Below are 22531 nucleotides of genomic sequence, written 5' to 3' on the forward strand. Positions count from 1 at the left end.
GGGGTTTGTCGTTTGCATTTTTTTTTGTTTTATAGAAGAGGGGGATTTAAATGCAAAACCCCCCTAGTAGGGGTTAAAACCCCCTAAAACCCCCTGGTAGTGGGTTTTAAACTCAAAACCCCCTATGTGGAGGTATTAAACTCAAAACCGCCTTAGCTGTGCTAAGACAAGTGATGATTTAGTATTAAAATTTCAACTAAAATAAACAAAATAAAAGCAAAACATCAGTTATTAAATTCCGGGGAGGGGGGTTGTACACCTCACCTGGCTACGCCTATGGTTCCTACTATTGCATATTTTACACATAATAATTTCCACTCAAACACGAATTATAACGTTTAAATAATGCAGGGCATAAGCACATGCTAATTTAAAAATAACTGTCATAGTAACTATTTCTTTTCTTTTAATACAAAAAAAAAAAGAATAATGAATAGGTAAGATGCAAGAACAAATGTATTAGTAAAAATGTTTTAAAATATGTATGAATAAGAGAAAAAATATGAACAATTTAAAAACACACTTGCATTACTAGTTTGACCTAATTTCATCAGTATAACGATAAGTCATTCAAGAAAGATGACCTGACTGATTATGTATTGTTACAATGAAAGGAAGTATATAAATATAATTGTTTACTATGATATACAGCAAATACAATGGATAGTAAAAAAGGTATGATAAATGACATTTTTAAAAATTTGGTATCGTTTATTTTTTATATCAAGAAACTATTTTCTTAGTATGCATTTTTCAATTTTCAGTTTGAAAAGGTTTATATCAACTCTATACTTTAGTCTCAAATATTAATTTTCATTTAATTAAAATAACAGATTCTGTGTAAATTAAAAAAAAATGAAACTATAGAAAAACAAACTAAACGTAAAGACTACTCTGCAAAGTTACATTTAAGTAAACGGTTAATAGACAAAAAAATAATAAAATTTTAATGAATGCATATAGGTACTGTAAAAGACAAATAGATCATGTGTTATTATTAATCTATGAATATAGTTGTTTAATTTTGAAAGGAAAAGAGGACATATAAAAATTGATTGCTAGAATTCACATGTATTAAATATATATTAATTCTAGTTAAAGTCGGTACAAAGAAAAAGTGTAATGACACTATTAATTGTAAATTACTTATTAATTGAATGCTTGTTAACTATAAAATTGTATGTATTCAATGTATTGTATTGAGTTATTTCATTCAGGTCAGGGAATACATGTAATACAAATAATAGTTCTGATCAGCTTTGTTGTCAACATTTGCACAGCGATTGATAAAGACATCTCTCTTACTTCCTCATGTGATGGCAAACAATACAAATTAAAAAATTTCCCAACTGGATGTAAACCTGTCTCCTATTTAGTTGTAGTAAGTTCATATTTAATTTAGTTAGAATAATATGTAACAATAGTGTAGGCTACATTTTTCTAAAAAGAATTGCCTTTAATAATTATAATACCAAGAAAATAAATGTCAAAACCATTTTCTCCCCAGACAGTCGACGATGATGTTCTACAAAAAGAACTCAGTAAATTTAATTGATCAGAGTTATGTTTTTGAAAGTAACAATAATTCATATTATGATGTTTTATTTTCAAATTGTGATTTTTATCGTATTTTAGTTTTTGGTTCTGTTTTGTGTTGTATTGTTTATTTTGTATATAAGAAAATGTAACATGCATCATTAGTGTGGATAAATCAGGAAACCATTAAAGATTTTTTAAAATCATTTATTCGTTTTATTAAGTAAAGTTTCGCTTTCAGACCATGCAATCTATAAGGCAGATGATGTTAGTTAAGGTCATCTGTTTCTTTGTTATGTTGTTATTCTCTTGCCTACTGTTAACGAGCAGGAGTCATGTGACGAGCACAACGACCAACCGCCTTTACTTTCCCAACTTAGGTCACGTACCCATTTGAGTAGGGTGGATTTTTAAAAATCCCAAAATTCAAAAGCCCAGCCATCACCTAGATTCAAACTCAGGGCCCTACGTTCGGAATCCAATCCCTTAAGGACTCAGCAACCGTGCCTCCATTCACTTTATCAAATAAATATATTATTATAATAACTACAAATGATTATAAAGTAAATGAGAGTCATTAGTAATATATTAATCATTTCTCTTTAGGAAATCAGAAGTTTTTATATATCATGGGCGTAGCCAGGATTTTTTTTTCGGGAAGGGAGTTGGGGGGGACTTTTTTTCTCCCCCTTCACCCCGAGAAAAAAATTAATAGTATGTATGTGTGTGTGTACATGATCTTTATTAGATTCTGACCCTTCATTCTTTCGGAATGCCCTAGAATGTTTCTTCCTGGAGTTAAAGGGAAAATGGTAGACTTCCCGCCTCTGCAAGCAAGGGGGTCTGTTTTTTAATTTCGGCAGATGACTATTCAATGCACTTTATTAATGGAGCACTGCTACTGGTAGAAATGTGTAACCTCTCTTAAATACGCTCTTAGAATTAGATTACTGTAGTTTGCTTTAGATTTTAAATCAAAAGAGATTTGTAATTTGCTTTTTTTATATTAAAGAGGTATTTTTTAGCATCAAACCCCGCTGAAATGGGTGTTTAAACTCAAAACCCCTTTTGGCAACTCTCATAGCATTTTGCTTTTTTTTTAATATTGAAGAGTTATTTTTTTAGCTTCAAAATCAACTGGTGGGGAGTTTAAACTCAAAACCTCTTTGACTACACTCATAGAAATTTGAGTGTATAATTTGCTTTGTTTTTAATATTAAAAAGGTATTTTTTACCTTCAAACCCCGCTGAAAGGGGTTTAAACTCAAAACTGAGTCAAAACCCATTTACCTACGCTCAAAACATTTTAAGTGCGTAATTTGCTTTTTAGCGGCCCCCGAAAGGGAAAAAGACGCTATTAGTTTTGTGCGAAATGTCTGTCCTTCTGTCCGACAATGAACAGCAAACTGTTGGAACAAACAAAACAAATAGTTATAGATCAACGTCTAGAGAACTTGTTGTGCAGGTCAAGACAACCAGAAGTGGTCAAATTGTTAAAGTTCCTAGTAGATATCAGTCTTAAGACCTTTAAAAGGAAAGATGTGCTAATAACTTCAAAAGGAAGGATGTGATAATAACTTCAAAAGGAAGGATGTGCTAATATTATATGATATTTCGTCATTGTTTATTGTTTATGTTTTGTGCAAAAGAGAGTTTCCATTGGATTGAGGAAAGATGAATAAAGGGGTAATAACTCGAGTGTGAAGTTTAATTCTGAAATTATAGACGCCAAACCCGAATAATGGACTATTGTAGCATTTTTAGCGGCCCCCGAAAGGGGAAAAGACGCTATTTTTTTTGTGCAAAATGTCTGTTCGTCTGTCCGTCTGACCGTCTGTCCGTCTGTCCGTCCGTCCCGTTTAGATCTCGTAAACTAGAAAAGATATTGAAAATCCGACATCACAATATTTTAGACCATTCAAAGTTCTGATGCAACGGCTACTTTTTTTTTTCTGAAAGCGAAAAATCTCATTTTTAAAATCAGTTATGCAAGCAGTTTTTTAAAGAGAAAATACTAATTAGTATGCATTTTAAGTTAGACCTAATTTAAAATAAATAGTAATGTTATAAACTTCAATATTCTGTACATTTTTTTTATTGCGGAAATTTTTTTTTTCAAAACAATTGGATCAATTATAAGACAGGCCAAGGGAGGCGCGGTGGCTGAGCGGTAAAGCGCTTGGCTTCCGAACTGGGGGTCCGGGTTCAAATCCTGGTGAAGACTGGGATTTTCAACTTTGGAATCTTTGGGCGCCTCTGAGTCCACTCAGTTCTAATGGGTACCTGACATTAGTTGGGGAAAAGTATAGGCGGTTGGTCGTTGTGCTAGCTACATGACACCCTCGCTAATCGTAGGCCACAAAAACAAATGAACTTTATATCATCTGTCCTATAGACCACAAGGTCTAAAAGGGGAACTAGTTAGGCTAGGTTCACATCTAACATTACATTCACTTTCACCTATCCTTTGATCTGCGGGACCGTTGGGGCACTACACAAGATCTGTTAACCTTTTTTCTCCATTTTTATCTCTCATTTGTCTTTGATATAATTTTATTTGCATGTTCTTTCTGAAAATATTGAAGCCTGCCTGGATGGACCTTATCTGGGGCAGTTTTTGTAACCTTAATTTATTTTGAATAGGAGGTTTGAATTCAAAACCACCTGATAGGAGTTTTAAACTCAAAACCCCCTCTGATAGGTACTAGCAGATCCAGAACTTTGGAGTGGGGGGGGCGATTTTTTTAAAACCCTAACCCTATCATCCAGTAAACCCTAACCCTATGCATAAACGTACGTACAGCAGACATATTCATATATATATATATATATGAGGATTTCTCAATCTTTGGCGAAAAAATACAAAAAACAGTCATGTTGAGGCCTTTCTCTTGCAAGCTTGGGGGTCTGGGGTAGCGCTGTAAACTTTCTTAGTAGAGTTCAAAGCCCCGACGACAAAAGCGTTTTCTTGCATTTCTCACTGGAGAAACGCATTCCCCTGATATCTCTCTCTATCTTTCTTTCTCACTTTATATTTCTCACTGTATCTTTCTCTCTTTATCTTTCTCACTCTATCTTTCTCTCTATCTTTCTCATAATGTTTCTCTCTATATCTTGCTCACTCTTTCTTCTATCACTCTATCTTTCTTGTTCTATCTATCTTTCTCACTCTATCTTTCTTTCTCTCTTTCTCTCTTTCTTTCACTATCTTTTTCTCTATACTTCTCTCTCTACTATTCTCTCTATCTTTCTATCTATCTTTCTTTCTCTATCTTTCTCACTCTATCTTTCTTTCTCTATTTCTTTCTCTCTCTCTCTCTCTCTTTCTCTCTCTTTCTGTTTTTCTCTCTCTTTTTCTTTCTCTCTATCTTTCTCACTCTCTTTCACACTATAATTTTCTCTCTATCTTTCTCTCTATCTTTCTCTCTCTATTTTTCTATCTATCTTTAACTCTATCTTTCTCATTCTTTCTCTCTCTCTCTCTATCCTTCTCTCTATATTTCTCTCTATCTTTCTCATAACGTTTCTCTCTCAATCTTTCTCACTCTTTATTTGTATCTATCTTTCTCTCTATCTTTCTCTCTATCTTTCTATCTCTATCCTTTTTATCCTCCACTTACTACTTTTCTCTCTATCTTTCTCTTTATCGTTATCTCTCTTTTACTTTGTATCTTTCTCTCTCTCTCTCTCTCTTTCTCTCTCTTTCTGTTTCTCTCTATATATATCGTTTTTATACATTTTTCTTTCTTTCTCTCTATCTTTCTCTCTCTCTCTCTCTTTCTGTCTCTTTCTGTCTCTCTCTCTTTCTCTTTCACTATCTTTTTCTCTATCTTTCTCTCTCTACTATTCTCTCTATATTTGTGTTTATTGTTCTCTCTCTCTTTCTTTGTATCTTTCTCTTTTTTCTCTCTTTTCTCTCTCTTTCTCTCTCTCTTTTTTTTCACTCTCTCTCTTTCTTTCTCTCTTTTTCTTTTTTTTTCTCTTTCTTTTCTCTAATAAATTATCTATAATACCTATGGTCGGTCTCCTGGGGTACAATAATACTAAGAAAATCTAGCCCTATTTAATTCACAAATAGTATGTGTGAAAACAGTAGCACTACATTAGTGATTGGCGACCCAAATCAGGCCTACCGAGAAGTTTCATTAGGCACAAGTTTTGTTTTCACAATGAAACAAAATAGTAGCATACAGATTTTAATACGAGGCATTTAAAAGAAAATTTTCTGTTACTGAATAGTATGCCTTCATGCGTTCTTTGCAATAAGCAACAAAAGGGCCGGGCATTTTACATTACATTTTTGAAAGGTCTAGGATTTTGAACGTATCTGCATTAAGATTTTGCAACATTACGAAAGAGAGCTCCAAATAGAAGGAAAAGCTCGAGAAACAGAATTGCCAATTTAAATGTAAGCCACTCCGAGAATGATACTGTTTATCTGCACTGCACATACTTTGGAAAACTGACTATTGACTATTGCATGAGTTTCTTAATTATACACAATCTGAACAATCCGATATGCTTTTCTCTACCGAAAGTAAAATGACTTAGTGCAGGGCGCAAGGTGTGATTTCGAACGAGTTTGGGTTCTAACAAAATACAAGTAAAATAAAAGTACAGTAAGAATTAAATAAAAGTCTTTCTTCCTCGTGAAAAATTCGTCTGCAGAATGTGAAATAGTTTAAAATTCTGGAAATTCAAGTCTGAAGAAACATCCAAAACATGTCCAGAGAGTTAGGATGCCTGATGGTGGATTAATGTTTTATGGGTATTAGAACATCCTGTAGATGTCATATTTGTGTTATTATGATAGCACAATAAATTTGTTTTATATTTTGTGTTGGGGGGGGGGGGATGTGAACTTGCGCTCCAGAACTATTTTTATTTATTTTTATGTATTTATAGGCTAGTGCTAAGCTGTATGCTTGCACTTTCGCCAACTTCTATGTTAGATTCGTATGGGTGATGACAAGGCTCTATAAATAGAATGGATGCTGCAGTTACTGGCCTTTTCCCTGTGTGGACCACTGGTCAGTGGGTGGTCAGCTGCGTCTGCATGACCAAGCAGTGATTTAGGAAGTTTTGTGTTGCAAGTTGCTGAAACATTTGTATTTTTACTTGACCATTATGTAATTATTACTATTGTTTCTGTATTCATTGATACTAATTAGATGCGGACGGATTAGTGCCTTTGCATCACCGGCTATTTAATTATCCATTGTTGTGGTTAATGGAACCGAAAGATCCCTGGGCTTCGGTAGCGTCCTTTCTTACCCTTTCTCTTTAGTAAGTTTAAATATCATTTGTTACTTTTGTTTTATAATATGTGTTAATATTTTATTATCTTGTGTTTTTTAAATTATGTTTATTAATATTCGATTGTTGGAATAACTGCTAGAGAAGTTGGTAGTTTGTTCCTAATTTTATTGTAAAAGATGGCTGCGGCCAATCTAGCGCTGCTATGAAGGCTGCTTGTTGCGCCTAGATCTAAATGTTTATTGTTGCCTAGCCCGACCAGTGTTGATTTAGGCACTTATTCCTGCTGCCGCAGTATGTTGCTACTTCTGCTGTTGTCTTAAGCTGCTATGTATGATTTGTTGTTAAGTTTAGATTAGATGTAGTTGGGTCTAGAATAGTTCAGTCCTGGTAGAGTTTTTTGGTGTTGTCTCATTGCATAGGCAACTCTGAAACATCACTGAAAACATCACTGAAACTTGTTTTGTCTCCTCAGATAAAAGAACTTGCCAATAGCCAGACAAAAGATCAATTTAATAACATAAGTGGCCTTCCTAAATCGATCGATCAAATCATCAATAGAAGGAATCGGAAACGCATCGGCTTTGGTCAATTAGTTCTATAATCATTACAAATCTATACGTACCATAAGCTTTAGGTGTGTGTGAATAAAATCAATGATGGACACTCTTATTCAAAATATTTATAGCACAAAGCATTTTACCCATTATTTTTCCTGGGAGTGTAATTAACCACAATCTCCTACTTCGTATGGGCGTTCAGACATTTTGTAGAGGGCATCACATGCACGCTCTATCTCCATTAGCACCTTATTTCCTCTTTTAATTTCTCTTAGTTTAGAATTTCGACCATACATATATATTTATCACGACTATTTTTTAGTTAATATTAGTAAAGTCTTAATCTTAGTATTTTGTCAATAAGGCTTTATAAAAAGACCCTTAACCGGTTGAACACCAGGGATCTCGTTTTAGATTGATTTTTCAATAATTAAAATATATAGGCCTATATATATAGCTCCTTTTGTCTCGAAAGGCAGTGGTTGCGCACAGATTAGTCACTGGTTTTGGCTTAATCTTGAGACGGGGCAGAACATGGTGTAGCTAATCAAGCCAATTCTAGAGAGGCAGACTTTGTCACAATTCATGCATGTGTATGCATCTCATTCAAGGCTAGCGGACAGGGCAGCTTTCTTTTTTTACCCTCTCTTAATTAATTCGTTTCTTTTGATCTCAGCAGGCACAGTCTGTCTCCATGCACTCCGGTCTTTGGCTATTTCTTCCCACATACTTTCGTTGATGTCTGTGGCTCTCATGTCTCGCTTGCAGACATCTCTATATGTTAGTCTCTGTGGCCCTTGGGTCTTCCTCCCTCCACAAGCTCAGCCTAAGAGATATCTTTCGGTATTCTACCCTCTGGCATGCGGGTGACATGTCCGAACCTCGTAGTCTTCTTTGTGTCAGGAGAGCATACATGCTGTTCAAATTGGCCAATCTAAAAAATTCCTGATTGGAAACATGGTCCCTCCAAGAGATGCGTCTTAGGCAGCGCAAGTGGAAACTCTTCAATCTGTGCTCTTGGTACATGTATGTTAACCAGCTTTCACTGCCATAAAGAAGAGTGCTCACAACACAGACATTGTAGACTAGGATTTTGGTTGCTGTGGTCAATTTGGCATTTTCCCAGACGTGCTTGGTGAGTTTTGCCAATGCTGTAGTAACTTTTCCTATTCTTTTTGTCAGCTCGATGTCTAAATCTAGGTTACTGGCAATTTGCAATATACATTTATCTTAAATAAATTTATACATAATATTTTAAAAGGTTTGTTCTGTTTGCTTTAGAGTAATTTTGTGTGTATGGGTCAAGTGACGTCCGTGTCGACATCTTGAATTTAATTAATATCGGTTGTGCTTTCCTGACCTTGATTATTTCTTGATAAAAACTTTCATTAAAGATCATTATATTATTTTAGAAATCATTTAATTACTCACACAGTTTACAAACTAAATTTTTATTAACATGAATAGGTGTCGGACAACACAACACAAAAAAATCAGTTCAAACACTTGAAAACTCAATTTTCAGTTTTATATATTTAAAAAAAAATAATCTAGCAATTTTTACTATACACAAAAGACTGTACAATTATTGCACTTCATTATACTAGAGCTTACCTAGCCGTTCTGAGCTGTACCAAGCTGTACTCGACTCTGAACTTGTGCGTTCTCTCTCTGACTTACATGAGATCCCTAAAAGCTTCTGGAAACTTGAAGAAACATAGAGTTATCGCAAGTTCATTCTGGAAGAGCAGTGAACATATCTCGAAAGATTCACATGCCGAAATATTTAAACATATAAATTACCGAAACACCTTCACCTCAGTAACTTGAGCCCATAGGTCACGCACGGTGATCTGTACAGCTAGTTCATTATGTGTTAATATCAGAAGCAATCGTTAAATTAGTGATTTTGTGACCAAAAGGTCAATGTAACCAAACTTCTTAAGGTCTAGTAAGCCAATATATTGTTATAACCGCATCCAAGACACAACCTTGAATAAGAGTCATTTTTGAAACTAAGTGCAAAAGAAAAATTTGCTTTTTCTGCCACATCTTTAGGAAATAGACAGGACACGTTTTAGTGATTGGGATACTGACACAATGAAAAGTATGGACTCAATTTCTTTTTCATTAACTTTAATTTTTTTTTTCTGTTTCAATTTTATACTCCAAGGCGTGAGTTAAGTTTAATTACATCTCATTATATTATCTAGTATTTTATTTCCAATTATCAACTCATTCTGACAATAAGAACATGTTTAGCTAAAAATATTTGTAAAAACACATAATCCTCTATTATGGAAATTTAGTAGACCGAAAAAAACTATTAGTTTCTGTTCAGTAAATACCCACCTACAGCCATGACAGCTATTTCTCTAGAGTAAAAAAGGACGTTACATTTTCTTATGGTATTTTATTTGTATATTTGCATATTATTCCTTGGCATAGTAACTATAAATTGATCCTTTTCCACCCTTCCCCCTTTTACGATAAGTATGTAGTAGCATTCTGCGACTAATTGTTTTTGATTAAGGTTTATAAACTACTGTCAATTCACTAAAGATAAGAATGTAAACTTCTACGCGCCAACTCATTACAAATATAATGATATAATTTAAAATGTTTCTTTTCTTCTTAGCTACAATGAAGTTTATTCTTGTATTCAGTACATTAGCTGTAATTGGAACAGCTGGTAACTGCTCACCTCCCAGTTTTAAAAATGAAAATATCACACAACTACAAACGAGAGGACAAGCTGCTCATACTTGTAAAATGTTCTTGGCCCTTACACTGGTTAGTACATTGACTAGGCACATGTAAAAAGCTGTTGCTTCTAAGGTAAAGGAAGTATAAATTACGATAATATACAAATATTTTATTATTTATCCTTTTTTTTTGTCATCAGATTTTGACTGGTTTGAAATTGGTGTTACTCTGTTTAATGTTCAGATACATTTACGATCTTGCAGATTGCTAAGTAACAAACGACTTCAATTTCTCTTTTTCCCCTAATGGTAAAAACTATGTAAGTAAAAGTATTTGATAATAGCATATTATGATTTATATTTTATTAAAGTATTTATTATTTATGCTCTATATTATTTAAATTAAATTTTTTAAGTGTACGTTCGTTGCGCTCTTTATTAATTTTGTGTTGTACCTTATTTTATGAAAAAGAGAGAGTGTGAATGTCTGTATAAAACTAGCCAACACCAATAACTTCTGATTGAAACAAGATACGAAATATATATTTTATAAACTTTATCATTGTTTTTATATTAATCACCAGAGTTCAACTGTTAAAATAAATGTAATATTTTCCCATTAATTATTACTTTTTCTACAAAATTAATAATTTCGTTAATTATTTTTCTAAATAGTGTGCTCATCGTTGTAATTTTGTTTATATAAAAACATTTTACCATATCTTGGACATTATTAAAATAACAAATAAAATGTAAAATATATTAATTCTAATGCTACTTTCAGGGCATATATTTTTTAAAAGATTCCAAGTAGTGACATTAATTACCGACATATAGACATTGAGAAACTTAAAAGTATTATCATACAGTGTCTCAACTTTTTGTTTAAATTGAAATAAAAGAAGCGAAACAACAATATAATGCCATAGACAATGATATTATAAAAAATATTTATCGTTTCTAAATGTATATTATTTTCAGCATTATTAATTTTTTTAAATGAATTATCTTTTTATTAAAAAATCTTGTATGGATGCATTTAGGCCAACACAGTACTCTATTTATAGCGAAATAACCAAACATTTAGTTTGTTTAAAAGTGAAAAAAGGGTAGCAAGAAGGCAGCATTCGATCTTTAAGAATCCTACCTTAAACGCTGCACAATTAAATTTAAAAATAATGTTTTTTATTAGTAGTTTTTCTTAGTAAAAAAAATAAATTAATTTATTGTGTACTCAGATGTTTATTTTAGAAGTAAATCTGTAACATTCTAGTTAAAAAAAAAAGGTTATAAAGACAGTTTATGTTTCAACACAAACTGAAAAACGACCCCCAAAGTGGTCTAACTAGAGTCTTCACCAGGATTCGAACACGGGACTTCCAGTTCGAAGTGCTTTACCACTAAGCCACAGCATCTCCATATATTCATTTAGCGTACACTTATATTTTTTTAAATAATAATTTTTAACCTTATCCATTCAAAATTGATTACATGCTACATGCAATAAAGAGAAACTAAAAAAGATTTATTCTTCTTACAAAATTAGATAAATTGGCAACACGAAAAAAAAGAGTTCATCTATTTTAGTTAGGTAGTGAGCTAGCTAGAAATGACTTGAAAAACTTGGAGTAGGACTACTTGGACCAGACATTCCCCTCACAAAATAAAAATTAATATCTTCATCGCCATTTGTCACACAAACTAGACATAGCTCTAGCTAGATCTAGACCTAGTTTTAGATCTAAATCTAGATTCAAGATCTAAGTCTAGGTCTAGAACTAGATCTAAGTCTAGGTCTAGAACTAGATCTAAGTCTAGATCTAGAAGTAGATCTAAGTCTAGATCTAGATCTAATTGTAGATGTAATTCTAGATCTAGATCTAGAACTAGATATAGAATCTTGATATAGAATCTACTATATCTAAACTTGAACTAGTATGAATTTACTCGTTTAATCTTAAAATTACTAGACCTAGGCAAATGTTATGATCATGAATAGTAGGCCTTTTGTTACCGCGTAATGTCTTTACCAATGGTGTACTATGCTGTTCGTATTCAATTCATTTCGTACTGTGATACTATTGTTTATATAATAAATAAATCTGCACCCCTAAGCTGTCAGAAGATAAGTTATTGCCTTAATAATTAAAATTTTGTTAAAATTATTAATACATTTATTATAAATATATCTAGATCTAGGCTCTATTTAGTCTTAATTAGACTGTCAAGTGTAGGGCCCTAAAATGAGGATATGGCAAAACTGCGCGCTTTAAAAGTAATTCATTATTTTTTAAACTTATAACTAAAACGAGCTCGTATCCAAATTCTTTTTTAAAACAACATTTAAATCAGTATTCTATTCAATGAGTTAGTTAATAAATGGAAAATATATTTTATAATGAACCATTGACACTTTTACCATTGTGACCTTAGATACAAATTTTTTGTACTAATGTGCGTATCTATAAATGAAACTTGAGTTATTAATGAAGAAGTCCATGGCCTTTTTTCTAAAAAAGTTACCTCCCCTGAAGTTTTTCATTAAAAAGTGGTGCAATTTTTCGAAAAATCTGCTTGCATATATTATTTTTAAAATGATGTAAAATATCATGATGTCCGATTTTCATTTTCTCTTCTAGTTTCTGAGATATAAACGGGACGGACGGACAAACGAACAGACGGACAGACAGGCCACACAAAACTGATAGCGTCTTTTCCCCTTACGGTGGCCGCTAAAAAATTAATTAAGCTTGAATTGAAATAATTAAGCATATGCATTGTTGTAACTCGGGGGGAAGGGCTAGTTAGCGAAGTGGTTAATCTCTTTACTTTCGAATCTAGGGTCCTGGATTCAAATTTCGGTGAATACTGGGATTTTGAATTTAATGGTACCCATAAGTCCACCCAACTCTAATGGTTACGTGACTTTAAATGGGGAAATTACAGGCAGCTGGCGGTTGTGCTGGTCATATGACATCCTGCTTGTTAACCGTTTGCCAAAGAAACAAATGATCTTAACATCATCTGCTCTATAGATTGCAATGTCTGAATGGAAACTCTACTATTTTCGTCGCTTATGTTTTACGTAGTGGCATCGCTTTATCCTCTATATTTTTTTTTATATTCTAAGGTTTTAGGTGTTGTGACAAGTCAAAAACTCGCTTTCAGAGTGAATCAAATTTATCACAGCATTAATTATTAGTATTCATTATTTATTTATTTTATTTTAGTTATTTCCCCATCCTACCCCCAAATTCCTCACCCGCACCACCTTTTCCTGTCCAGGCTAGACTTAGTTGACCACATTGGAGATAGCTAGGCCACGTCTTTCGATTTATCGTCCCTTGACCGGGGCAAAGATACACACTATCTCTTTTGTCTTACCCGCCGGATGTCTGAAGGACGGTCGCGGTTGACACCACCTTGGTTGGAATGCAAACCAATCTTTCTCCTCCCCCTTTCTCCCACGTTTCTCTTTGATCTAGGAGATCAATAGAGTCAACACGCCTCGTGACGGTCCAAGGTGCGACTCTTGTCGGACTTCACCCACGTGTAAGGTAATTCTAAGCCTAGGACATTTCCTGTTTCCGCCCGCATTTTCCAGGCCTTTATATAAAGTAAATTAAATCAGGCCAGACTCTCTTTCATTTCTCATTCGAGCTGAGCTATCGAGTCTGGACTGCTTCATTTATTCTTTTTCCTAGAGGAATACCTGGTGGTAAGCCGAACTTAATCACAAGTTCCATCTTAATTACTTTTGTGCTTTTTCCATTGGATATCATCATGTGTATTTTGCTTAGTTCATTTATATTTAATTAGTGCATTGTGTATTTCTCACTGGCGTAAGTAGAAAACATAAACATGTCCTATGTATGTATTTTAGTAATCTATTAATGCTATGTTGCTCAATTGATCGTTGATGCAACCATGTATATATTTGTACATCTTATTTTATTTCCTTTATCTCGGTTGGCCGCCTGATAATTTTACTAGCGTACTGATACTGCGTCTAGTAAAGAGATTTAAATTATCCCCCCCTTGTAATGAATTATCTCCCCTGTAGTCATTTTACTCTAACGAGAGTTGCGCCCCTTGAGTGGACACCCTCTCCATTCAAGCGCGCTCCATTGTTCTCGGCCGACGGTCGTGTGTAAACAAACCGTCAAGGTCGCTGACCAACGCCCACACCCCCATTTTTCTCTTACAACTTGTGTTGATTATTGGAGATTATTGTTTCCCCTTATATGTACATTTTTATATTATTATTTCCCCTTTTATGTACATTTTTATAATGCTACTATCAGCCATCTATTTTAACCTATCCCCTTTGTCATCATCTCCCCATTGTGATCTAAAGCAATTTTACCAATCTGACGAATGCACCTCAGTCGAGGGCATCGATAAGATGTATGAGAGACATATCCTAACTTGTCTTTATTTATCCGCAGCCTCCCTCAGGTGTCTGCCTATATATGTGCTGAGTGCTATTCAGCACTGCACTTTCCTACTGAGATCTGCCTATTTGCAATTTGCTGTTCAGTGTCTACTCGACACTACTCAACTATTTGCTATTTTCTGTTCAGTGTCTACTCGACACAACTCAACTCTACTACTTGGCGCTATCGGCCTTGCCCGCCTATTCGACAGCCCACCTGTCAACTTGTTAGGTGCGACGTCCCTATAGACCCAGATCTGTGTGAGACGTCATAGCTACGCCAACCCTCTGCAACTCACTGGACAAATCCTGTCAACTACGCTGCCCACGGCAGATCAGCTCTGCCTGCAGTACACTTGTGCCCACGGTAGCCGGCCACCCGCCCTACTGTGCCCACTACAGATACTAGAACTTGGGATTGAGACTCCACAAGAACTATATCACCGGCGTCCCTCTATCCGCTAGAGCGCCACCTCCAGCTGCAGAACCTCAAGCCAGGACACAGCCAGCTGCGACATCAACAGGACAACCAGCTAAGTCAGAGGACAAAGTGACATACTCTCTTATTAAGTGCAAGAGTGATGATTAAACATAGTATTCACTAGAGATAGATGCAAACCTTCCCCCTTTTTATTATTATCTGTAAATATTTATGTAAATAAATATTCTTTTATTTTAACTTTGTATCTTTCTTTCAATGCTTGTCACGTTGCGTGCCTGCTTCCGATTTATATGCTGACGGGTTGGGGTGTGATAGCTTTAAAAATAATCATTCCCTAGACACACGTCACATTTCCCCACCTGTCACAGGTGTTTTACAATATTTGAACAAGACTTTGGGCAGTGATTAAGCCTGCTTGCTAAGTTTACAACAGTATTATAAAATGGGAATACCTAATCCGATGCTACAATGGCTTTGGCTTATTTATCTCTGTTAGCCTGACAGTAAGCACAGCATGGGCGTAGCCAGGGGGGTTCTTGGGGTTCAACCCCCCCCGCCCGAAATGAAATCCCCCCCAAGGGGGGGGGGAGACGGACTTTGGTGACTGATTCTTTGCTTTGATTTTGTTTATTTTAGGGGAGATTTTAATATTAAACCATCACTTGCCCCAGCGCAGTCAAGGGGGTTTTGAGTTTAAAACCTCTACCAGGGGGTTTTGCAGTTAAACTTCCCTCTTCTATAAAACAAAACAAACAAAAACTAATGCAAACGACAACCCCCTAATTCCAAGAACATACCTAAGGAAGATTTTGATTTTAAAACCCCCTCCGAAATTTACTATGAATTCCCCTCTTCAATATAAAAAAGCACACACAGAAAATGCTATGAGCGTAGCCCAAGGGGTTTTGAGTTTAAACCCCCTTTAGGGGGGTTTAAAGCTAAAAGTACCACTTCAATATAAAAAAAAGCAAATTACACACTCAAAATTCTATAAGTGTAGCCAAAGGGAGTTTTAAGTTTAACCCCCCCCCCCCCCCACCTTTCAGTGGGGTTCAAAGCTAAAATAAACCCTCTTCAATTAAAAAAAAAGCAAAATTACACACTAAAAAATCTTTGAGACTAACCAAAGGGGTTTTAAGTTTAAACCCCCTTTCAGCGGGGTTTGAATAAAAAAAAGTATCTCTTCTATAAAAAAAAAACAAATTACACACTCAAAATCCTATGAACGTAGCCAAAGAGGGTTTTTAGTTGAAACCCCCCTTCATCGGGGTTTGATGCTAAAAAATACCTCTTCAATATAAAAAAAAGTGTAAATTACACACTAAATTTCTTTGAGCTTAGCAAAGCCGAAGGGGAGTTTTGAGTTTAAACCCCCTCTTCCAGATGGCTTTTTTTTAGTCTAAAACCACTCCAGATGTTTTTGAGTTTAAAATCCCCCTACAGAGAGTTTTGAGGTTGAAAACCCCCTTTTCAATATTATTCTAAAGCAAACTACACTCACCAAATTCTATGAGCGTAGCTCAATGAGGTTTTGAATTTGTTAAAAAAAAAAACTCCAGAGATTTTTTAGTTAAAAACCCCACAACAGATGATTTTGCCGATAAAACTTCCCTTTTCGATATAAAATCTAAAGCAAGCTACTGTCACCTAATTCCAAGAGCGTAGCCAAGAGAGGTTACAGCGCTCCCCCAGACCCCATTGCTGCTGAGGGCGGGAAGTCTACAAATTTTTCACTAACTCCTGGAAGAACTTTTTCCAGGGTATAATAAACGTATTCCGAAAGAATGAAGATAAACATAAAGAATGTAATAAAGATTAATTATACATACACACAAACACACACATATATATATATATATACATATAGCGCGGGGGGGGGGGGAGAAAAAAATCCCCCCAAACCCCCCCCCCCCCCCCGAAAAAAAATCCTGGCTACGCCCATGACTAGCACAGTATGTATTGTTAATTACTATAGGCCGTCACAAAAATTCTCGACACGCATAATTAAATTATGTAAAGTTACTACTAATTTTTTCATTAATTTAATTAATTTTGTCATTTAAAAGTTCGAAAGACTTTTTGGTCAGAAACATTTTGCACTAAGTCTAATTTACAATTATACTTTTAAAGAGAGAGAGAGAGATAAATACATTCAAAATTTTCTTGTACTTTACTTACTTAATTATTTAGACTTAGATCCTTATGTACCATTTAGCAATCCGTCTCCGCATTGCATCGGACACTAGCATTTCCTCATCTGCTTTCCAATGTTTAATTTATATTAAATAAAAGCATATCCCTCAATCCCCAAACGACGTTAGCTCAAAACTTCCTTAGGATCATTTGGCAATGCTTTCTTTTTTAGTGACACCATTTCTGTATGTTGACCTATATCCAATTTACATAATTCTGAAATGTGAATGTTTAATCCATAATATTATATCAGTTCTCAAGTTCTTATTTGTAAATTAGAGTTTTTCTTTTGGAGGAGACAAAAAAAAAATCCGATAATATTGTAATTCCAGCTGTTCCGGCCAAAAAGTGTGTTGTTGGGGAAGATATGTTTCATGTAAAAGAAGTGTGTGTATTTTGTGTGTTAGACATAAGAAATGTTTGTGCATACTCTATATTGGAGTGTTTCAACTTTCAACCGTAGCGAGTATCTGGACGTATTAAATAACATTTTTTCCTGAAATATGATATCGACGATAACTCTTTCTGTAAAAAAACAAAACAAACTCAAACGTTTTTCCTCTCATTGTTGAAATTTTATCACAATAGCGTCTTTATTGATTTTATCAACTACTTCAATCAAAAACTTAAACGCGAGAGTTTCTTGACAGTAAGATATCAAGCCCCCTCTTCTGTATATGAAAAAGAAAAAACACAAGGATAGCTTACATTGTCCCACATTCTATCGTGTGCTTACTGTCCGGCTAAATAATGTATTTTTACTGTATTTTAAAAGGATTGTAGTTAAATAGATATACTCAACAGCGCATTATTAAATAAAATATTATTAATGAACATAAATAGTTTGAATTGTCTAATCATGTTTAATGCTAAATCTGTTTTAATTTGAAACAAATCAAATCAAAGCATATTTGTACACTAATAATTATGATTTGGATGTATCTGCAATAACAAGAAAGTTGCGTGGATATTTTATTTCAGAAGATGGTGAGTGAAGTTTATATTATTTAAAAAAAAATGATTTTTATAAACAAGGGTTTGCTTGTTTTTTTGTTGTTTTTTTTTTACTTACTATGGTATTATTGTAAAATTCTACTAATTTGATTCCGTTATTACTGTAGGCCTAACTGTCAAATTTTGTTTTTCAGTGTATAAAAAAAAATTCTTATTGGCGATTTAGTGAAATAGTGACTAGGACACTAAATCTAACTTTGTTGTTGCCAACTAAATAAAAAAGAATTGAGTTATAATTTTAAGAAATCTTAACGCGCCACAGTTGATCTTCGTATCAAATCAACTTTATCACTGCTAGCTAGTTGATATTTGTTTTTAAATAAGTTATTAAGTTATTAAGTTCTAGAGTGAAAGTCTAATGCTTCGTTCATTTAGAAATTATTTTGTGCTACAAACGGAAGAATGTAGAACATTTGCTTCCTTAGTGCTAAAATGCATATTTATCAAATATGTTTTTATAAAACAGCTTCTCAACAGTCATTATTTATTTATACTGCTTTTTAATATTTTAGTAGTTTTTTTTATATAATGTTTATTATGCTCTCATCTCCTCTGACGGCCATCTTTCACTTTATATTTATTTACCAATCGTTCTTTTCTAGAATATTGGCGCGTCATATTCGATATTGAGATGACGTTTTATTAATTCTAATAAACGCCGACCCACAGTAGTCTACTAAGACTTCCAAGGGGTCGACGAAAGTTAACAAATATAATTGGGGGTCTATGACATATAAATGGGGTCCACGAGAGTGGATCTCAATTGAAAAGGTCGTGATTTTAGTGCTCATCCCACATCAATGAAATAAACAATTATCTCATTCAAATATAAATTATCTATAATTTATTATAGGTAATCCATTATATTATTATTACAATGAAAAATTATTGTAAATTTTAATACCTCAATTAAATTTTTAATTTGGCTTTTCCTTGTCGAATATTTATTGCCAAATTTGCCTTTTAAGTAAAAAAGTTTATGTATATATCATTGGCGTTTCCCCCCCCCTCCGCTGCCATTTTTTTTCGCTTTATCAAATATAATATTAGTAGCAACGAATGGAGAACCTTTTGTGGTAGAGTCCTACTGTGGATAGAGTTCCTGAAGCGTTTGTATACCATTATTAATTCATCGATTACACGATTTCTTGCTCAAATGTGTTCAGAAAATGATGATAACTTTCATCAGTTGCTTCTTCGCACTGAAATTCAATTGTTCAATGGTAAAGCTTATGGTTGACAATATTTTTGGAGTACCGGAGTTATTGAATTCTTAAGATCTCATTTTAAACGAGAGGAAATTGGACATTGCATATTTAACAGACTTGCTTCATAAATTCTATGAGATTAACAGTCAACTCACATATGGTATTTATTACTTTTTTTTAGTCTTCACATTACTAGGCTAGAAATCAGTTTAAAAAATATATTTGAAGTTCATGAATTAGCGAATTGCAATATTAGCTAGCAGGGGTCTACCAAAGTTCGGAACCACTGATTTACATTAACACACAAACATAATTTTTGCATTAGATCTATATTTATAGGCGTTGATTATTTATACTTGAAGTGATATTAATTTTTTTTCAATTAGTCATTGTAAATAAATATTTGAAATATTATGGATTTAAAAATTTTTACAATTATTATTCCTTGGATAAAAAGATGGGGGTGCGGTGTAATTATGACTAGGGATGAAGTGGCCAGGAATGAAATGACGGGGCACTTTAAAGATTTATATTATACTTTTAAACATTAAACATTTTTTTTACAAGTGAAAATGTAGTTTACATTTTTTGTTGTTTTCTTCAACTACATCAGATAGATAAATAATTTTAAATAAAAATCCTTACAAATCTCATTCTTTCTTTTTTTCTGCTTACCCATCAACATTAATAATTGCTGGTATGCAATGTTTGTTCTCTATATCGGTTTTGTACATGTCTGTCTGTGTATGTGAGATTAGGTTTGTGTATGTTTTTTTTTAGGCTTAAACATACCTTAAACCATATGCATACCTATCAATAAGCGGTGGTGAGGGCCGCATGGGGCATCGGATGGCATCTGTGCAAAAAGATCAAGCCTCCGTCACACCGATTTATCGATCTGTATGTAAAAAGACTATATTCTATAAGCCCAGTAAGCCAGTTTTATCACTCTGTGTGTAACAAAGACCATGCCCCCTTCAGCCTGATTAATCGATCTGTCTGTAAAAGACCGTGTAACTGTCGGTCTGATTTTTATTTCTGTGTTCAAGAAAACCACGCCCCCAACAGCCTGATTTATAAATCTATGTGTAAAAAAATCTAAATGTTAGCCGATCTAAAGTTATATGTGCAAAAAGACCACGCCCCCATCAGCCTGACTAACCGAGATGTGTGTAAAAAGACCGTGCAAATGTCACCACAATGTATCGTTCTGTGTCCAAAAAAACACAAACACGCCCTCTTGATCTGATTTATTTTTATCTGTATGTGAAAAGACGATCAGGTTTTGAGGACCTTGTTTGCTTCAATAGTTTAAAACATTCTTTCAGAAAAGAGGATTTTGACGTCATACCATAAACATTCTGCAGGGCCGAATGAGATACTATTTATTCATTTATTCATTTATTCATCGACCCAAGGCCCACTTTTATGTATATGTCACCATAAATACAAAATTAATGTATCCTTTTATTGAGATATCACGTTAGAAAGCAAATTTTACAGCTAGTAAGAAAAGCAAAACATTTCTTTATGTATCTTCCACATATATTTAATATAGTCTGGCATCTAAAGGCTCAAAAAAACGTATGTGTTACGGTATGTTGTCATGTAGTGGTCATGGCTACGATAATTGTGCAATTATCGAGGTCTCCAGTTTAGATGCTTTAAATATTCCTTCAAAGAAACAATTGAAATAAACGTGGTTATAGTCATGGTCTGCCTTTAAAAAGAGATTGTCAATTGGATACTGCACACTCAAACTGAAAACATTAAAAAGATCTTTTTAACTGCTGGTCGGAATGACAGGGGCGCGTTGGCTGAGTGGTTAAGCACTTCCGAATATGGGGTGAAGACTGGAATTTTTTATTTCGCTATTTTAAGGGCGCCCTTGATATGTGTGATATCTAAAACAAAAAAGATGACAGGCAAAAAATGTAGAGCCTCTGTGTTGGCACACAAAAAGAATTACAGAGGAAAGTGTATTTTTTGAGAACGAACCATTTAATTTGTAAAATTAACTATGTAAACATTTTTTTCTTAAAAATACACTTTTAAATGAAAAACTTCAAGGGAGGTAAGTTTGTTTTTTTTTTTAAAAAAAGGTCACAGAGCTCTTTCTTGCTACTATACTTTTAGTATTCTGTCCTGAAATGTCCCTAAATTAAATTATTTTACTGATGGTTTTAGTCAAATGTTAATATCCTTTTTTACAATACACCTATTCAAATCAGAACATCTTGGAACCTGGAACCAAAAAACCTGGAACACTGTTCTCAAAAACGGCTCTAACGATTTTTCTAGAAATTTAACAGTAGATGTATATTACTGAGAAAGGCATTACTAGCTCATTAGCCTCACGTGAAAAATCTAGTTTGATCGTTATAATTTTTCAAAGTAAAAAAAAAAGACTGGCCAAAGAACTAGACTTAGATCTAAATCCACCATCGGTTTTGAATGTACTATCGCGTTCGGGAATTTCCGAATGAAAGGAATACATCCTCTTAGTCTAAATCTAAATGCCTAGCATTGGAATATTATTACGTTAAGTGAAGTATAAAAACGGTTCCCTTAACCAGAATTCTTTCTCGGTGGGAGAGGGTGGATGGTGTGAAGTAAAAAATGTTTCATTGATCTAGATTTAGAACTAGACTGGATCTTAAGAGTTCTAAATCAGAAGTATAGATCTATTCCTAAATGTCTATATGATGAAAGTACCAATAGATAAATAATCGCTTATGATGGCCTAATGTGTAGATCTTTCGTACTAGGAGCTGATGGTGTCGGAATCATGAGTTCGATACCCAGTTTGATATTTAAAAACAAAAATAACTTTAAGTTGTAAAATGGAGATATTGGTTTTGTTTTTAATGTATTCTAAAAAAAATTTTCTTGTTTCTTTTTTATTCCTTAATTGTATTTTGTATCTTGTCATTAACTATATACCTAATGTGTACAAATCTTACCTTATGTATAATAGAGACGTTACTTCAAAAAAGAAGATGATTACGTCCTACGCGTCATGCATTTAGTCATGCATATCATCCAATGACTTAAATTCTGCCAAGTCACTGGTTTTACTGGCTAGCTCAGGCAACCCATTCCATGCTCTAATAGCGCTAGGGAAGAAGGAGTATTTGTACAAATTTGTCCTAGCATATGGGACGAGGAAGGTGCCTTTATCT

The 22531-nt window shown here is 33.9% G+C and overlaps 2 long non-coding RNA genes across 2 annotated transcripts; both read left to right on the plus strand.

Moving 5' to 3' along the window:
- The first annotated feature begins 536 nt into the window (after window positions 1–536).
- On the plus strand, window positions 537–1742 carry LOC129926429 (uncharacterized). Its single transcript, XR_008778082.1, has 2 exons — window positions 537–1381; window positions 1508–1742. It is a non-coding gene; the product is annotated as an uncharacterized LOC129926429 (long non-coding RNA).
- A 7475-nt stretch (window positions 1743–9217) lies between these two features.
- On the plus strand, window positions 9218–12128 carry LOC106062183 (uncharacterized). Its single transcript, XR_001216771.2, has 3 exons — window positions 9218–9459; window positions 9991–10145; window positions 10258–12128. It is a non-coding gene; the product is annotated as an uncharacterized LOC106062183 (long non-coding RNA).
- Window positions 12129–22531: the final 10403 nt, after the last annotated feature.

Source organism: Biomphalaria glabrata, chromosome 1, assembly GCF_947242115.1.
Source record: "Biomphalaria glabrata chromosome 1, xgBioGlab47.1, whole genome shotgun sequence".
Lineage (NCBI taxonomy): Eukaryota > Metazoa > Mollusca > Gastropoda > Planorbidae > Biomphalaria > Biomphalaria glabrata.